Source organism: Sus scrofa, chromosome 11 (assembly GCF_054392235.1).
Source record: "Sus scrofa isolate SSC_HxYL_T2T_F1_AM1 chromosome 11, Sscrofa_HxYL_maternal_Yorkshire_Landrace_v2.0, whole genome shotgun sequence".
In the NCBI taxonomy this organism is placed as follows: domain Eukaryota; kingdom Metazoa; phylum Chordata; class Mammalia; order Artiodactyla; family Suidae; genus Sus; species Sus scrofa.
The window spans coordinates 55,986,367-56,006,621 of NC_139393.1; the positions used below are offsets into that span (position 1 = coordinate 55,986,367).

General features: G+C 42.2%; 1 long non-coding RNA gene across 1 annotated transcript; it reads left to right on the forward strand.

Annotated features, from left to right (window-relative positions):
* Nucleotides 1-3,956: 3,956 nt before the first annotated feature.
* Nucleotides 3,957-11,706, forward strand: LOC146398638 (uncharacterized). Its single transcript, XR_014819650.1, has 5 exons — nucleotides 3,957-4,306; nucleotides 8,612-8,790; nucleotides 9,180-9,343; nucleotides 9,455-9,742; nucleotides 11,487-11,706. It is a non-coding gene; the product is annotated as an uncharacterized LOC146398638 (long non-coding RNA).
* Nucleotides 11,707-20,255: the final 8,549 nt, after the last annotated feature.

A 20,255-nucleotide genomic window follows, 5' to 3' on the forward strand; every position in this document is an offset into this window, starting at 1 on the left:
CCAGAAGATCGGGGAAGAAGAGAGGGCATAGATATTCAAATAAAAGATGCAAAAGTGTGGCTCTTCCCTACAGAGCACCTGTCCCACACTGCCCCCTTAGCACTCTGCCCTGTTAGTTCACTTTTAGGCAATCCTAAACCAATTCTAAATAGTTTAAGCATGAAAAAAAAAAAAAAAAAGGAGATGAATTCACTCACTGTACATTTAGAAGAGACTATTAGTAGGCTTGGGGGCTAAGCAGCCAATAAAATGCCCCAATTCATATTCAATCAGCCCAGTGGTTACAAAGAGCTAGGCATACACAACCAACCCTGCCAACGTGGGTACACCTGGCTCCCCTAGATCCTCTGCCGCAACCGACTCCAGAAACTGGATGCTCTTCCCACGACATCAGCCAAGATGGATCTCACATCATCCCTGGCTTCACCAGCTTCCAGTTCAAAGTCTGACTGGTGGTACCCAGGTCACATGCCTGTGCCCTAATTGAGGGACGCTGGGTACGAGCCACAGGGACTTGGTACATCTCCTCCTTGGGAAGTTTTCCAATCATGGGCACAATGTTCATAGGTCTTCTTTATGAATACTGGGCAGCCATAAAGAATGGAACATGCCCATTGGTGGTAGCACCAATGAAAAGCCAATGATGTAAACCCCCAAATCCTTCAGGAAACAGAGCAAAGTCCTTAGACCACCATTCAAACACAACAGGGTCTTGGTCTGTCTTCCAGCATGTCTCCACATACCTTCCAAAATTCTCTACCTGGCCACAGCCATATGGGTGAGCTCCCCCAACCCGTCCTACCGCTCAGCATGTACTTTCACCTTGTTGTTCATTTCATATCCCTAGAGGGCCAGGCACTATCTCAACCAGGGTCACACAACACATAAGAGACAGACACAGGATTTGAGCCCAGAATTAAACCCAGACAAGCTGGCTCCAGAGACAGTGCTTTTAACCACTGGCCAGTGACTAAGATACCTTCTTCCATGTTGTTACACTCAAGCATGGTCTCTATAGAAGGAGTATATCCAAAAGATTTTCAAGTAAATTTTCATAAAACATCTTGCTTTAACATGGAGAATGGCTCAACAAAAGAAAGTTTACCAATATTTCTAACTTTGAGAGGACTTTAGAGAACACATGCTCTTTAGGGAGGATAAAGGGTAACACTTCCTCTTACCCTCCCTAAAGAGTCAAGTCAGATAAAACAAGTGAGAGAAACAGCTGCCTCTTTGTGGCATGGAGATTCACTTAGAAACCTCTCATACATTCACAAACATCTGTGAGGAAACCCAACTTGACTTTACCTCTTCAAGTTAATGGTATGCTAACCATAGTATCTGAGGCCTGTCTGAGAATAAACTCCAAAAGCCTCAGTTTTCAAGAAAATACTAAGAGTGTGGTATAGATGGGTATCTACATCCTAGATACTCTTATTCAAATACTCTTATTCAAACATTTATAACAATAGGTATACAGGAAGGTTAACATTTTCTAGTGGCCCAAGTCAAAAACACTTTTTTGCTTTCTTCTTTTTCATTCTATCATGCTCTGTTCACTCAGAGAGAATATTATTGGTTACTCTCTTGCTAGGTACTTGACTTTCTTCTCTCATCAGAAGTAAAACTGACTTTATTTTCAGTACCATAATATTTCCTACATAAGATGGTAAGTTTCTAAATATCCGTGTCCAATAAAAAGTAAGATCTCAGGGAGTTCCCACTGTAGCTCAGCAGTAACAAACCAGACTACTATCCATGAGGCTGCAGGTTTAATCCCTGGCCTTGCTCAGTGGGTAAAGGGTCTGGCGTTGCCGTGAGCTGCTATGTAGGTTAGAGACGTGGCTCAGATTCCATGTTGCTGTGGCTGTGGCATAGGCTGCCAGCTGCAGCTCTGATTGGACCCCTAGCCTGGAAACTTCCATATGCTGTGGCTGTGACCCTAAAAAGAAAAAAAAAAGTAAGATCTCTGTAAGTATGTTATATTTTCAGCTTTAATTGAGGAAAACTATAAAATTACAGAAAACCTATTTTGGATGGATATTACTATGGGAATGTTGTGCCCTCCATCTTCCAGTGCCTTCTGAAAGTAGGTACCACATGAGACGATGTCTCTAAATATTTGTTCTACAAAATATTTTGCCTTTCTTGAGGAATTGAAAGCAATTATCTTATAGATGATGAAAACTGATCATGTTTTTTATTTCACCTTGGCCACCAGGAAACTCAGCACCAATTTCAGACCAGTTCTATTTAGAGCTATATTAGATACAGCTAGAATTGAAGGCATTTAGAATTTTATGACTTGGTGTGCCAGTTAACAATGTAATGCTCTATCCATCTGTCTGCTCTGTGAAAATGGATATGGGCCCTTTAAATGTTTTTTCTTTGTCAGCTGGCACGGTTAACCTTTATCAGCAGTGGGCTCTGGAGAGACATTTCAGGATGAAAGGATTTTGTTTCCTGGGCTGGTGCTTGCTCTCCAGACTCCTGCAGGGTGCACAGCTTCTCTAGGGTCCTCTGACAGCACATGTGGCTTCCCCAGTGCCCAGCACCTGCCCCAGAAGCAGTTTCCCCAGAGTCTGACTCCTGCAAAGCACAGTGGTCAACATTGCCCAGCAGCCAGCAACTTCCCCAGCACACCTTTGGGCAGATTTATAGCAGTTTTCCCACTGAGACATCTGCGTGTTCACCTCCCTATGAACAGCTTACTCCAACACGCCAGAGGGCAGATTGCCAGCAAGTTCGTAGGGGTGAATTTCTAGATAATTCTAACAGCACCGAATCACAGTGACTGCTCTGCTATCCAATCAGCCCCAGCTGCTCTGTCTCCAACCAGTCTGGGTCTCAGCCCTGAGGGCATCCTCCTCCCACTGTATCACAGCACTGGGAGCTGTGTCTGCTCCCCATCGCTGCTCTTCCAATCTGTTCCACATCTCTCCTCTTCCGATGTTCTACTGTCCTCTCTTTACTTCTTCCCAGGCAACCCCTTGTTGCTTCAGTTCCCTGTTACAGTCAATAATTATTTATATTAAACTTTCCACGCCCAAATGACTATGTGGTTTCTCCCTCCTGATCAGCTTCAAACTGATGGACTTAGCATATGTGCATTTTATATTTTCTTCTTACCCAGACATCTACTCAAAAAATTTTACACCTTGGATCTGTTATGTTTAAGTTTAGATGTCACGATTTTATTGTGTGTATGATTTCATTACTCTAAACTATTTGTGGAATTTTAAGGCTAGTCATCAATTGAAATGTGTATGAAAATGAGGGTCATGCCTATTTAACTTGCTATGCAGAAAAATACCAGACTCAATGCAGTAGACCAATTATTTCTGATGAAGACAATGAGGATGATAATCCAAGGTTCTTCTGTCCCAGGTTAGACTTTCCTACAACTGAAAAAAGACCTCTAGAAGTTTCCATTGTAGGACAAAGAATAGCAAAGCTATTAGAGAGAACTGTGATAATAATAGTTCATCACATTGCTCCTCAAAACAAAAGTTCCTTTTCCTAGGCATTTCCTGAAATGCATATGGCCTGTCCCAGGCTAGAAACTGATCCAAGAGATACTAAACCCAGAGAGACGGATGGAGCAGGATGCAGAAAATGATATTAAAGGCGAGCAGACATTTTCAAACTCCTATAACAGAGCAGAGGGTGACAGTTTTAGGAGACACCAGTAAGCTCTGTGACAACTAAGAGAAGCCTCAGACCAAGTCCCCAGGGTGGCCTCAAACTGAAAACTCCCAGGTTAGCCATCAATTCCATTACTGGTGCCCAGGGATTTGAGAGTTGTGGTGTGGTGAGAGGAGCTGGCTTTGGTTGGAAACCCCAGGCTCCACTGAGTACTCATTATCTCCTCTTGAGCAATTACTTAACCTCAGTTATCACAATAGTGCCTACCTCTCAAGGTTGCCATGGAGATAAAGAGAAGCACTGACTATGATGCCCTTTTCACAGTGCCTGGCACGTAGGAAGCCTTAGCAAATGTAATTACCTTCTTCCTAATATTAGTCTCCCAGGGCAGCCACAACAAAGTACCGCAAACATGGTGCCTTAGAACATCAGAAGCTTATTGCCTCACAGTTCTGTAGGCAAGAAGTCCAAAATCAACGTGAGAGCTTGACCATGCTGCCTCTGAAACCTGTAGAGGAAGAATCCTTCCTTGTCCCTTCCAGCGGCTGGTAGCCCCAGACTCGGCTTGTGGCAGCATAATTCTACCCTCTGCCTCCATCTTCACATTCCACAGATTCTGGAATATGGGCTTCCATAATACACCCATTGAGGCCAAGCACAGGTAAGTCCATAACTTAGAAACCTCTTAACTCTCCTCTGCCTTCCCCCTTATTCTGGGCACTGGCATCCATGGTTATCCTCAGCCTTGCTCCCTCCAACCTCTCCTGGTCTCTACCCTCTCCCATCCCTGCCTCTCATTACCAGCCCTGAACTCACCAGGTACTTTTCTCTTTTCCTCTTTCTTAACCCAATTCCTTAACCAAAGACCCACAACTATATATAAGCTGTGTTAAAATCTCTATACTCTGCAAACAGGTTTGCAATCTATAAAAAATGGCCCAGATGGTGAGAAGACATTTTAGTTCATCTGAAAGAAAGCCCTTCACAATCCTATGTTGATGTCCACGTCCTTATTTGACATGTAAGAAATTTGGGGAAGGGTATACATTTGGCCACTAACTCCTTCATGTGATTTTTAGGGGTAGGATTCATATCAGGACACTGGGCTCTTCTGAGGAATAAGAAAACCATAAAGGCACAGATTACGCATATGCATGTGAACAGAAACCTATCAAAATATAATCAAACTGGTCCCAGCCAGGGAAAAACAGGTAATTGAGAGGGGTCCCTAAGTTTTGTTATTGGCCTAAAGTCTTGGCAAAAATGGTTCTGTAAGCATTGCCTCTCTCTGTGTCCCCACTACAAGCACTCTTGTTTTCCCACTCTAGAAATCCCAAATACAAGAATGAAGAGACGGCCGGCCGGTAGGAGCAGTCCCACTTAGGCAGTTACATGCATGGTCTACTTTAAGGGGGAATAAAAGATTCCTGCATGAAAAAAATCATCTTCCTATCCCTCGCTCAAGATCTAACTCTCCTCATTAGGATCATTCTCAAGTTAAAGACATCTGATCTTCCCAAGACAGTGAATAAAAGCAGAACATGTCCTCTGGATACAGAGGAATCCACTGTGCCCTTAGTGCCTGTTAATATTTTCATGAGCACTGAGGTATTGTATCCCCAGGGCTCACCTGAGACAGCCATTCCAAGGGAATAAGGCCAACCATAGACATAGGTTTGTTTTGTTCTCTATCTTCTCAGAGCTTTGCAAATCCCTGGATGTAGAACGGAATAGGCATCTACCTCGATAAGGTGGAGGCAGAATAGCACCTATCATATAATGTCTTTGTGAAGAGTTAGTGAAGAATTGGTGATTAATACATCTAAAATCTTAGAACAGTTTCCAGCATATAGTCAGCTCCCAGTAAATACTGACTAGCATTATTATAATTATTAATGACTGAGAAAACACATAAGCAATGGGAAAGGAGAAAGGTCTAGAAAACCAGACCAGGAAGGCCACATGGGGTGATGCAACTAGGAGGGCCTAGGAGGAAGTGGGTGTTGGGCTGGAAGGGAAAGAGAACAGATGAGCCCCTCCTACCACCAAAGAGTCTGTAGAGCAACCTTCGGACAGCACCCATGTCGCAGGCACATGGCACTGACCAAGGCCCGGCTAAGGGCCTACACTTAACTGTGGTCATCCTTTCCCTCTTGGCTTGAGCCAGAGGCACGCATATCACTGCCCTGAGGTGACCAGTGAGGGTGATAAAACGCAGGCAGTGGAGAGATCTATACATTAGAAAGTGATCGTGGTATGGTACTCGCACAAAAACAGAAATACAGATCAGTGGAATAGGATGGAAAGCCCAGAAATAAACCCAAGCACCTATGGTCAACTAATCTATGGCAAAGGAGGCAAGAACATACAGTGGAGGAATGAGAGTCTCTTCAACAAGCAGTGCTGGGAAAACTGGACAGCTACGTGTAAAAGAAGGAAATCAGAACATTCTCTAGTGCCATACACAAAAACAAACTCAAAATGGAACAAAGACGTAAATGAAAGGCCAGATACTATAAAACTCCTAGAGGAAAACATAGGCAAGAATACTGCTTGACATAAATCACAGCAATATCTTGTTTGATCTGCCTCCTAGAATAATGGCAATAAAAACAAATATTAACTGATGGGACAAAATATACTCAAAAGCTTTCACACAAAAAAATAACCCATTAAAAAAAAATGAAAAGCCAACCAGAGGATGGGAGAAAACCTTGCAAATGATACAACTGGCAAGTGCCTAATCTCCAAAATACACAAACAACTCATACAATACAACAACAACAAAAAACCAAACCCAATCAAAAAATGGGCAGAAGACCTAAATAGACATTTCTCCAAAGAAGACATATGGATGGCTAGTAGGCAAAAGAAAAAAATGTTCAACATCACTAATTATTAGAGAAATGAAAATCAAAATTACAATGAGGTACCACCCACGATGATCAGAGTGGTCATCATTAACAAGTACACAAATAACTGGAGAGGGTGTGGAGAAAAGGGAACCCTCCTACACTGTTGGTGGGAATGTGAAACAAACACTATAGAAAACAGTATGGCGGCACCTCAGAAAACTAAATATAGAACTACCATATGATCTAGCAATCCCGCTCCTGGGCGTATATCTGGACAAAATTTTCATTCAAAAATATAGATGCACCTGTATGTTCATTGCAGCACTATTCACAATAGCCAAGACATGAAAGCAGTCTAAATGTCCATCAACAGATGAATAGATTGAGAAAGTGTGGTACATATATACAATAGAGTACTACTTACCCATAAAAAGAGCAAGATAACGCCATTTGCAGCAACATGGATGGAGCTAGAAACTCTCATACTAAGTGAAGTAAGTCAGAAAGAGAAAGACAAATACCATATGATATCACTTCTATGTGGAATCTAAAACATGGCACAAATTGGAGTTCCTGTCATGGCTCAGTGGTAACAAACTGGACTAGTATCCATAAGGATGCAGGTTCGATCCCTGGCCTCACTCAGGGGGTTGGGGATCCAACGTGGCCATCAGCTGCGGTGTAGGTTGCAGATGCAGCTCAGATCCCACCTTGCTGTGGCTATGGTGTAGGCCAGCAGCTACAGCTCCAATTTGACCCCTAGCCTGGGAACTTCCATTAGCCACAGTGCAGCTATGAAAAGATAAATAAATAATAAATAAACAAATAAATAAATAAATGAGGCACAAATGATCCTCTATACAATATAGAAATAGACTCATGGACATGGAAAACAGACTTGTGGTGGCCAAGGGGGTAAGGGAGGAAGTGGGATAGATGGGGAGTTTGGGGTAAGTAGGTACAAACTATTACATTTAGAATGGATAAGTAATGAAGTCCTATTGTATAGAATATGGAACTATATCCAATCTCTTAGAATAGAATATGACAGTGTATATTAACAATAATAAAAATAAAATAGAATAAAGTGACCGTGTCCTGAAATCTCTGAAATTGAACCAAATAAACTGGGAGGCCACAGCCCTGGAAATAGGTGTCCCAGATTCCCAGCAAAGGCCCATAGGAGAGCACCCAGCCTAAAGGAGCAGCAAGGTGCTGCAACACAGTTTCCTGAAGTGTGTTACTGGCAGCTTGTGAAAAGAGTATTGAAGAGTATTCAAATAGGTTTCTGGGTTAAATACAGTTAAATGCACTTCTTTAGAATAAGATTTCTCAGAGCTTGTAATATGCCTCAATGCTTTGTTACTCTCTAGAGATGGATTCTGTGCAGTTTCCCAAATGTCTTTGACCAGAGAAGCCTGTTTTTAACACAGTATCCAGAGGCTAGTGTCCTGTTAGAAAACCCTGGGGGATAGATGATGCTGGACACAGTGTCTCCAAGGTCAAGTCACCTAGAGTTTTGGGCCCTCACCGCATCATCTGAAAAAATGAAGGGTTCTTCTTAGTCCAGTGGTTCTTATCTGAGAAGCTGGTAAAAGCCATGGGTCCTCTCCCTGAAGCTAGGTGCATATTATATATGTGCCAGACTGTTTTCTTCATACAAGCTCAGGGAATCATACATCTCTCAACTCTAAGATGTTCTACGAGCCCATCCACCTCTCAGAGGGTGAAAGTACCTGAATTAGAAGGATATCATGGGATTTCCCGTTGTGGCGCAGTGGTTAACGAATCTGACTAGAAACCATGAGGTTGCGGGTTCGGTCCCTGCCCTTGCTCAGTGGGTTAACGATCCGGCATTGCCGTGAGCTGTGGTGTAGGTTGCAGATGCGGCTCGGATCCCGCGTTGCTGTGGCTCTGGTGTAGGCCGGTGGCTGCAGCTCTGATTAGACCCCTAGCCTGGGAATCTCCATATGCCGCAGGAGTGGCCCAAGAAGTAGCAAAAAGACAAAAAAAAAAAAAAAAAAAAAAAAAAAAAAAAAACCAAGGATATCATGGTAGACAGCCATTGCTTTCACCCGCCATGCATCCCTTTCCTTTCCTTTTGTTAACAGCACTTGTTCTCCTTTGTGGAACCACCTCTTTCCCATTCTCAGTCCACGTGTTTCAAGAAGAGTGGGCCAACTCCCTCCAGCTCCAGAAGTGGACACACCACCCAAGATTAACCAGTCAGAATACATCATTCCCCTGGTCACAGCGAAGACACCATGGATGGCACAATGCTGATGAGAGAGTATTCTAGGACTTTCACTGGAGCTATCAGATAAGAGGGGAAACAGAGAGAGATGGAGGGAGGGAAAGAAGGAAGGAAAGAAGGAGGGAGGGAGGAATTAAAGTCTTCACTTTGTGGCTACAGAACTAGCAGAATGAAAGCCAGTGGTCTAGGTTGCACCTTTATCTTTGAGAGAGAAAGCAATTCCTGATGCTATTAGCTGAATCATCTCTAAAATCCACTTCCTCCCCCAAATATCCCATTTGTGTGAGCCAATAGTCTTTTCTGTTTAAGCAAACCTGCAACTGAAAGACTGCTGAATAATTCAGACCTCAATCTCAGGACCCCCAGGCTGCCATGAGGCTCAAGTAAGAGATTCACCGTGTTAATGCTGAATCTTCACTTAACAGAGGACCAAGGTGGGAGGACGTGAATGGAGGACCATGTGTTGGCAGATACCTGTAGGACCTGATCCCTGACCCCAGGCACCAAGAAGACCCCAGAGACCCTCAGCTAGTTTCCTCCACCTGCTACCTTCTGCCTGAAATGCCATCCTGGAGCATCTAGGATGCTGGTGGGTAGTAGCAGGAGGTGTGGGGGTGTTGCTTAGCCTTCTGAGAATCTAATGAATCTAATCAATCATCTTATTTCAAAAATAAGCTAACATATTTGCCTGAAATTTCAGGGGTTTACAAACTCCTGGAAGCCACAAATGGACTCTGTCCTCAATGGGCCACAGGACTGCATGACCTCACTTAGGTGGAGAGGAGTTGCTGGACTTGTTCCAAGAAAGATCCCAATCTCTCAAGGGACTGGAGGTGAAGAAGAAGGAAAAAGGGAGATCACCACTGGCACAAGACGAAAGGAGGCTGGCGGATAATCTGCAGACTCCGGAGACTCCAGCATTTAACCCAACAGCATCAATGGGTCTCACCAGCCTCCACCTGCCCTTTGAGGAGTTTTCCAACTCAGGGTAATGGGGAACCAGCATAGCTAGAGCCCCCCAGTCAGAGTCGGAATTAATCTGTGGCCCAAGGTTGGATTCCTGTTAAAAGTGATCCCAGGAGTTCCCACCTCAGTAGTTAACGAATCCGACTAGGAACCATGAGGTTGTGGGTTCAATCCCCTTGCCTTGCTCAATGGGTTAAGGATCTGGCTTTGCCATGAGCTGTGATGTAGGTCACAGACGTGGGTGGGATCCCATGCTGCTGTGGCTCTGGCATAGGCCGGTGGCTACAGCTCCGATTAGACCCCTAGCCTGGGAACCTCCATATACCATGGGAAGCAGCCCTAGAAGAGGCAAAAAGACAAAAAAAAAAAAGTGATCCCTGGAGAGAGAACATTTCAAGTTCTTATCGGTCAGTCATTCCTTTTCCCAGGTAACATATTTTATCTTTTTTTCCCCCTTAGGGCTGCAGATGCAGCATATGGAAGTTCCCAGGCTAAGGGTCGAATCAGAGCTGCAGCTGCCAGCTTACAGCACAGCCACAGTTAACGCAGAATCCAAGCCGCATCTGCAAACTACACCATAGCTCATGGCAATGCCGGATCCCTGATCCACTGAGTGAGGCCAGTGATGGAAGCTACATCCTCATGGATACTAGTTGGGTTGTTGCTGCTGAGCCATGATGGGAACTCCATCAGGTAACATATTTTAATAAGAAGAACCAGGGTACCTGAATAAAAGTGGGAGGGAGAGACAGCAGATGTCCTCTGCGGGCGGCTTTGTCTGGGCCTGTATGGTGGAAACACTAGGCCCCCCAAAAAGCAATCAATTTTAACTTTGAGACATTTTGCTGAATAACTGTTGTAAATGGCTATGTTCTTTGCAATTGTGGGAGATTTTACTAAAAAAAAAAAAAAAAAAAAAAAAAAAAAAAATTAGCCAAGATCTCATAACCAAGAAACTATTGAGTTTATAGTTGGCCTTAAATTTAATTGCAAACTTAGAGGCTGGAGTTCCCATCATGGCTCAGTGGTTAATGAATCCGACTAGGAACCATGAGGTTTCAGGTTCAATCCCTGCCCTTGCTTAGTGGGTTAAGGATCTGGCGTTGCTGTGACCTGTGGTGTAGGTAGCAGACACAGCTCGGATCCGGTGTTGCTGTGGCTCTGGCGTAGGCTGGTGGCTACAGCTCCAATTGGACCCCTAGCCTGGGAACCTCCATATGCTGTGGGAGCAGACCTAGAAAAAAAAAAAAAAAAAAAAAAAAAACTTAGAGGCTGATGGTTTGACAAAGCCTGGCCCATTTTTCTTCCCATCCTCAAAATTTTTTCATCAGAACTGGCCTCCCCACTGAAGGCTAACTGTTCTGTTCCCAGCCCACCTCTGCCTGCACACTCACACCCCACTCCCAGCAGGCCTGGGCTTGGGGCTTGGGATCCCACCCAGCCCTTGCGAGCCCTCCTACACATCCAAATTCCAAGGCAAGGAAAGGAGGGGACACTGCAGCTCAGCTCCTGGCCACAGATCTTCCCCCAAGCCGTCATCGCTGATCTTTTCCTCCTGCCCTAAAAGATGTCAGAGCTTGGGTCTCATACTAGGAGGGCTCAGATGAATCTCTGCGAAAAACACATTTTACAATCCAGAACATTTTGCCAAGAATAAGAATGGTCTCCCTTGTGCCTATTTCAGTCTCCAACTGAGAGCAGATAATTATTTGTGTTCGCCTAACTCCTTCATGGCTTGAAAGTGCTTTTCTTTATCTTTCGGCCAGTTTGTTTGTTATACTCAGGACCCCAGAGGGGAGCCAAGATGTCAAATCTGCTCCGAGCACCTGTCTCCCTTTACTTCGATAGGGCCAGAGTCATCATCACTGCTACGTGCAGTGCAGCCTGAAGCAGGGCTGGGTCCTCATGTTCACGCCACTAGTGTGGGGGCCAGGGGATGTGAATATGGTTAAATGTTTGCCACCATAAATTCTTGAAAAATAAAAACGACTTACTTCCTATATGAAATAAGATTTTTTACATCTAAAAAAATCTTATTAAAGAATTAAACTAAGCCATCTAGTTTTAGCTTGTTCTGAAAGTACGTGTTTCTGTCCCCAAATCACTCAGCTTGGCATATTCTCATAGGAAGCTCATTAAAACCTAAGCAACAGCTTGGGCAAAGGCCTTGCAGCATCAGTTCATGTTTGATATAAACACATGGCAAGAATCTGGTCACCAGGATCCGAGTCTTAGGAATGACCATGTACCTGCACAGCCTCGGACACTGACTGTGGGACCTCATCACAGCACCAACTAAGGAGGGTTAGAAGACATGTGAAGTGTGTCCTGGATGCCCCCTTCTATTTTGCACCCTCCTACATTTTGTAGAATCCCTTGCAAGTTTCTCTTGGTTCTCTGTCCACTGACCCCATCTTCATGTTTGCCTGTTTGCGCTGAAGGGCTCTGTGCCCTGAACCACAGACCTAGGATGGCAGTTGCAAGAACAAGCTTGCCTGATTAAAACTGCTTGGTGCTGTGGAGATGGCAGGCACCATCTGGCAGGATGCATTTGCCTCTCTCTCCCTAGCAACTGGCCCCACACCCAGGCCTCTGGTTACCTTGCTGCTTCCCTAGCTACCAGGGCTCCCAACCCCAAACACACCTTTGACACCACCCGTCTGTTGGCAGCTTCCCCCTGAACACCTAGAACCCTACGGAGGTGGATCCCTGGATTCTGCTGCTTGGATCACAGCCTGACTCACAGCTCTAGTTTCAATCCTGCCAAGCCCATAGTATATTAGTCAAAATCCTTAGTTTCAGCATTTTAATTCAATGTTAGACAATCTGATCTGTTATAACTCAGTGGATCTCAGTCCTAAATGCACGTTTGAATCTCCTAGGAGCCTTTAAAAATGACTAACCCTCCCAGGCACCAGCTCTAGAGATTCCGATTTCATTGGCCAAGGGTATAGCAGTATTGTTTTTTTAAGCCCTGCAGGTGGTTCATGTGAGTCAGGGTTATGAATCAAGGATCTAACCCAAGAAATTCAGAGCACTGAGCCCATTCGCAAATGCAGAAAATTATTTCTTGCTCAATGACGAATTTAGACAAATACTGAAGAAGTTATCCCAATTTAAAAAAGTAATTCCTCCAGATTTTTTAATTTGTCTAATATTCAGTAAGGTACATATTTTGCAGAGGTATTTTATAAAAACCAACCCAATTTCTTCTCTTTCAGGACCCCTCCATAAAACTGCATTCTGTGCCGAATGTAAACTTTGTCTATGTGACTCCCTCTTTGAGTAGTATGTACCTTTGGAAGCTGTAACTCTTTCACGCCTCCAAAGTGCTTTGTGAAACCCTGAAATAGTCAGGTTATATAATATATAATAAGAGTGTCGTTAACCACTTTTTCAATTAAATCTTCACAACTTTTCACTTGGTCCTCCAATCCACTGCCATTCAGGTGAGATGGAGTAGCATCATAGTAGAAATGCAGAATTTAGACCCCACCCCAGACCAACTGAATCAGACCCTACGTTTTAACTAGATCCTCAGGAGAACCCACAGCTGCATTCCAGTTTGAGAAGCACAACCCAGGAAACTACTTTTAGCCTTGGTGTTAGAATAACTTCTTTCAAGGCTCTCTGCTTGAGGTCTTCGCCCCCCATGAAATGCACCCACCAAATTAAACTTCCCCAGCTCCCAGGCCTTTGCTCTCTCGACCCCCTTCTCCGCCATCTGCGAAGCCCCCTCGCCTTCTTTTTGCCTAAAGGCAGCATTCTCATTTCTCAAAATCCCAGTTGAGCCTCTCAACTCCAAAACCTTCGCAGATCTCCACAGCCTGAGGGTTTTTTCCTGCCTCTAATTTTACAGCACCTGTCTAGCTACACACTCATCCAGCATCGTAGCTGTTCTTGTTTTATTATTTAACCCTTATTTTGCCCTTAATTTTCCAAGTACTTCTGCTTAGTGTCTCCTGCTCGTCCATCACTCACATGTTTTTGCACCTGTCGTGGGTCTTTGCACATAATAACACAATATTTGGTGTTTGGCCTCGACCTGTATCTCTGACGGCAAACTCTGTAATACAGAAAAACCTATAAATCTGGGTCTAGAAACTAGGAAAAGAATTTACAACATCTAAGCTTTGCTGGTATTAAGCCTTCCAGTATGCCGAACACAAGGTTTGCAAAATAGCATATTGTACAGATACTAGACTATTTTTAAATAATTGGAGAAAATAAATATCAAAAATAAGACAACATAATATCAGGTATCAACTAACAATGTAAGTTGAAACATTTCATATTATTGTTACTAAGGGCAACTAAACAAATAAAATCCCTTAGCTACCAACAGCTGCCAGTGACCAAAATGCATTGACAGCCAACTCCAGCCTACGATACGCAAAGAAAAGCATGCACGGCTTCTTACAGGAATTGTGTCTACCTGGATACAGGCAGTCTCCAAACTCGTTCTATTCCATTCCTGAAGAGAATCACCTCATACACTGTGGTAGGAATATTCAGGGGTGTTTTCTTTTTATCCTTTCGTAAAGTCCATAAGAATTATTGAAATTTAACAACATGTCCTGTAGCAGATACCAGGAATACGAGATGGCTAAGACATGTCCTTAGTGTCAAGTTGCTCACAGTCTTAATGGGAAGAGGCATAAATAGATAATTTAAACCTAATGTAGAACATGCAGTATTAGAGTACACTTCCACAGGCCATTATGGGAACACAAAGAAGGGCGGCCTAACTCAACGTGAAGTAATCAAGGTGGGCTTCTTGAAGGTGGTGATGCCCGAGTTGAGACTTAAGAGTTGTCAAAGAAATTAAACAAGTGAAAGATGAAAACTGACATTTCAGTTAGGGGAAAGTATGTAAGGACAGAGAAGAGGTGACTGATGACATGGCATGTGGAAGGAGCCTAGATAGTTCCGCATTGTAAGAGGCCAGACGTGATGAGGTATTTCTCTTCAGAGGCAGTGACCACTTGCTAGTTGACAGCTTGGAGGCAAAAGACCTTGGACTCTACCCTAAAGGCAAAAATGGAGAATGTCTAGGCTTGAAAGACTTTGTGTAGCTTCCAAGATCCAAACAAATAAAAATGACTTCGATTTCTAGATGAACCACAACTACACTAAATGCCATAGAATTCTCATCAACATGGCAACTTAGATTCTGATTCAAACATTTCATCGATCATCTCTACAGATGGGTATGGGAGGAAATGACTTCTGAGATAAATCCCTTCCCGTCAAGATTCTATTTTCTGATTTTAAATGGCCAAGAAAACTAGGGACCTATAACATAGATCTGAAGGCACTAAACCAAACCACAGGACAAATACCTCAGTGTTATTAACATATCAAAATGCAAAGAGCATTAAAAGTGCCATAGAATAGGACCTGCTTCTTCTCACTCCTAGCTAACTTCTCTTTTCAGCAAACCATATTTTTTTCCACTTATGTCAGGCAAATGAAATTATTACAGAAATTATTATTTCTTTATTCTTAGCATTTTAATGTAAATTATTTAATAATTTTTTCATTTGCAACAAACCAGTTCAAATTATTTGCTTTATACTTAGATATGCACACACACACAGATTTTCACTCAATTTTGATAGGTGAGAAGCTGGTTGATTTGAATGTTGGCATTTTGTGAAATTTTGCCTCAGTATGAAAAATAAATTGTTTAGTCTGGGTGTTCAAAAGCATTAACACAGAAGAAAAATGCCAGCAGGAAATATTCTGTTTGGCTCAGCTAGGTGACAAAATACATTATACCCAAAGTTATATATAAGCTGGAATCATTTAACTGCCTGCCTTTTAAATACGTCATGTCGCCAACCAGAACCTTGCACTCTGCTTCCTCCAGTGGCTCCTAATCCGGGCCAGACTTCTCAAAATGGATAAAACAGGATTAACTCAGCCATCTTTTGCCAATTTCATGATACGTGCATGCAACATCTCATCTCTCCACTTCACCTGTGTAGGCACTGTTTTCCTAGCAGTGATTCTATTTTTTGGAAATGGGGCAAATGTCCATATCTACATTTTTAGCCTTTTCAGGACCATAGAATTAATCAATCATTAGAAAAATAATGCATTTAGAATAATATTAAAGAGGTAAGTGTGACAGTTAAAAAAAAATTAAAATTTAAACAGCAAGCAGACCAGTGGTGAACAACATGGGCCCTGGAGCAAGAGTGCAGGATGTGACTCTTGGTTTCCCCACTTCTACTAGCTAGATGACTTTGGATAGGTCATTTAATCATTCAAAGGCCTCAGTTATCCAGTGTGTGAAATGGTTATACGAATGCTAACTCCTATCTCATAATGTTGTTAATAAGATTTTTTTTTTTTTTGTCTTTTTCTAGGGCCGCACCTGCGGCATATGGAGGTTCCCAGGCTAGGGGTCCAATCGGAGCTGTAGCCACCGGCCTACGCCAGAGCCACTGCGACTCGGGATCGAGCCGTGTCTGCAACCTACACCACAGCTCACAGCAACACCGGATCCTTAACCCACTGAGCGAGGCCAGGGATCAAACCCGCAACCTCATGGTTCCTAGTCGGATTCCTTATCCACCGAGCCATGACAGGAAATCTCTATTAATAAGATTTTTAACAGCAATTTATATACAGCATTTAAATCAGAGCTTCGCACATAAGAAGTTATATGTGCTGACTGTTATTAATATCACCATCATCTTCATCATCATTATAAGGTGCCATATCCATTCATCACAATTTTCAGAAAATATTTTCATTGAATGTCACAGGGATTTCATATTCACACATCCTCTTCTTTTCCAGCACATCTTGGGAAGTTTGAAATACAAGACGGAAAAAACAAACAAACAAAAAGACTCTTCTCAAGAGATTCTATTACAAACATTACTTAGCAGAAAAGTATGCTGTGGCAGACACTGTTGATTGAATGACCCAACCTCTCTTCCAGTCTCTCCCCTAGCTTCTCTTCCAGCTTGCAATGTCCACATGACACAGTGCAACAGGAAAAGACTTCTCCCTTCTCCCTACTGTAATGATCAATGGCCAATGAGGAAAACAAACAAACAAACAAACAAACAAACAAAATCAGAGCCTTCAGTGCTAATCTTGCTGTGCCCCTCAACAGAGCCAACAACCCACCCTCAGATTTTTCATCATGTATAAAAAATAAAATCCTGTTCAATTAAGACATCATTGTAGGCTTTTCTAATGCATGCATTCCTGACCAACGTATTTATAGACCCCACATTGCTCTCGAGATCATCCAAGAGATTTCAGTCTGCAGAAGTCATTCTCAGCCATCACCCCTGACACCTGATTTCTTTTCCTAGGCTAAAACTAGGTCCTTGGTCCTTGTCCTCCTGTGTTCAGCATTTCACCTTTCCCCACATCAGGTGCATACATCCAGCCCTTCTGCTAGGTCGTCCCCATATCGTCTTCCTGCTTCCAGGTGTTGGTCCCACTTCCAGCTGCTCATGCTGTAGGCTTCCAGGAAGCCACATTCTGGATGACCAGTGTCCTTATACTGGTGCTACTCATTCCCCCAGATACCGGCTTCATAAGTCTTCTCCTTAGTATCACCTGGTAATGGGGGCAGACACCTTCCCATCACTTGCCTCTCTCTACTGTATCAGTTTTATTTTTGTGGCCAATTTTTCTACTCCCCTGTGGTTCTCAAAAAGCCCTCCTGCCCAAACACAGCTCAGCTTCTCCCTGCTCTCTAACAATGTGTAGCTTTGGCTGTATAAACAATAGAATTGGTAAAAGCAATACACTTTGTGAATAGCTTTTTCAATTGTCATATTGTATTAGTGTTGTTTAGACAATCAACCTGTTCACTGAAGTAATTACATTATTAAAATATTTTTAAAGTGTCTATGGATGTATTTAAGATAGTACTTCTTCAGATCTAAAATCATTCAACCATTTCAATAACAAAGAAAAAACTAGAACATGGACTCCGTGATATTTTCTTCTTCAACAATTTAGTTTATATTTTGGAGACAAAAGTTTCTCTGTTTAATATCATATGAAAATGATAGTCATCTTGGATAAACAATAGTGTCAATAAATAGCATCTACAAAAGACTGAGGAAAAAAATTATATTCTTGCCGCCAGCAGAAAGATAAATTTTTGGGGGCCTTTGAAAGCCAGGGGATTAACTAGCATTTGGAGAAGATGTTTTGAAAGATACAGAACCTGTCATATTTTCTGCTTCATGAACTAAACATAAACACTGGGAAGGCTGTTATGGGTGTGTTACAGCTGTCTGCTAACAGATGAGGCTTTGGAGGTTGTGAGCAGAAGGAACAGCAAAGACCATTCTATGTTTAATAAACCATATACCCTCCAGTACTGAGATTACCCCTGATAGGGAGCTAAAATTTGGGGAAAAAAAAAAAAACAATTCTTCCAAGTCACAGATATAGAACCTAAGATCTTGTGATTGTAAAGAAATTACATGGGCTGTGAAGAGCACCAATTGTGAGAAATATCATTTTTTAAACGTCACTAATTTACAAATAAGAGAGGCCTGAGGTGATAAAGTATCATCCAAATTACTATTTGAAAAGGATCCAGACTGCAGGGAACCCAAAAGAGTATTTCTCTTTGTTTTCCAGCAAAACATACATATATGTGTATCAAGGTGAATCAGAAACTCTTCCCAGATGAGAAAAATTTTTAAATCATAATAATAATGATGAAGATAAAAGTCATTTTCAGGCAGTAGCTCAATAATACAGCAAGAATGGAGTCACCACATACATAATTCAGGCATAATGTGATCCTCAAGGCACCTCTTCCTAAAATAAAGAGGCAGATAGCCTGGGTACGGATCTGGCTCTTGTGTTACTCTGTGCAATTAACTTAACATCTCTGAGCCTCAGTATCCACATCTATAAAATTCAGGGAATAGCTAGATTGCATGGTTGTTAAAGTAAGTGAAGTGAATTGGTATTTTAAGTGTTTAGAAAAGTCCCAAACATGTAATAAGTGATACATAAGTATAAACAAAAAAAATGACAGCTGAAGAGCTTATCCAATGCCTGATGGGATAAATTTTAACTAAGCAGTCTGTGGAAGAAGCTATGGAAGCTGCCAATTTAAACTCTTAGCTCATATAAGAATCCTCTAAAAACACAAATAAAAAAACAAAACCAAAAACATAACCCAGCAATTCCACTCCTGGGTATATATCTAAAAAAATCCCCAAAACACTAATTTGAAAAATCATATGTACCCCAGTGTTCATAGCAGCATTATTTACAATTGCCAAGACATAGAAACCATCTAAGTGTCCACTAATATATAAATGGACAAAGAAGATGTGATATGTATATGCTCTGAAAAGCCAGAGCATACATACACATATACATACCATGGAATACTATTCAGCCATTAAAAAAGAATGAATGGATTAAGAAGATGTGGTACATATACACAATGCAATACTACACAGCCATATAAAAGAACAAAATAATAAATGTCATTTGCAGCAACATGGATTCAACTAGAGATTCTCATACCAAGTCAAGTAAGTTAGAAAGAGAAAGACAGATACCATATGACATTGCTTACATGTGGAATCTAAAATATGGCACAAATGAACCTATGTTCAGAACAGGAACAGGCTCACAGACATGGAGAACAGAGTTGTGGTTGCCAAGGCGGAGGGGGAGGGAGTGAGATGGACTGGGAATTTGGGGTTCATAGATGCAAACTACTGCCTTTGGAATGGATAAGCAATGAGATCCTGCTGTATAGCAGTGGGAACTATATCTAGTCACTTATGATGGAGCATGATAATGTGAGAAAAAAGAATGTATGTATGTGTGTGACTGGGTCACCTTGCTGTACAGTAGAAAATTGACAGAATACTCTAAGCCAGCTATAATGGAAAAAAAATTAAAATCATTAAGAAAAAATAAATGCAGTGTAACCTTTTAAAATTATTAAAAAATAAAAAATAAAAAAATAAACCTCACCACACTCTGACCTGAAGAAGGGGAATCTGGAAACAACTTCCCTGCAATTCCCACCTTGAATTCTAAATCTGAAACTATAACAAATAAATCCAAATCGCCTTCCACAGGGCAAACCATCACAATTGGGAACCATTATTGCCTTCTCTTCTTCAAGCCAAGCTTCCTCTATGTCTTCATCCTTGGAGATTTTGACAGGGCCCCAGATCCTTCACTGTCCCACACTCTTGCCTCTACAGACACTGAGTTTGTTGGGTTCCCCCAGAAAATGGGGTGGGAAGTACTCAGATGTGGTCCACATGGCAGTGGACCTGCCACTCTCATTCCAGATCTTGATTTCTATTAACTGAGGCTAGATGGCCCGCGCATTTTTTGGCATCAGTGTCACCCTACTGCCTTATACTTAGCTTTCAGGTAATAAAACTAGCTTTGTGAGCTGCTGCAAAGCCAGTACATTCAGCTCCATCCTTAACACTGACATCATTATTAAGTCTAAACACAAAAGTGTATGTTTATCCCTATTAATAAGTTTCACTTGATTATTA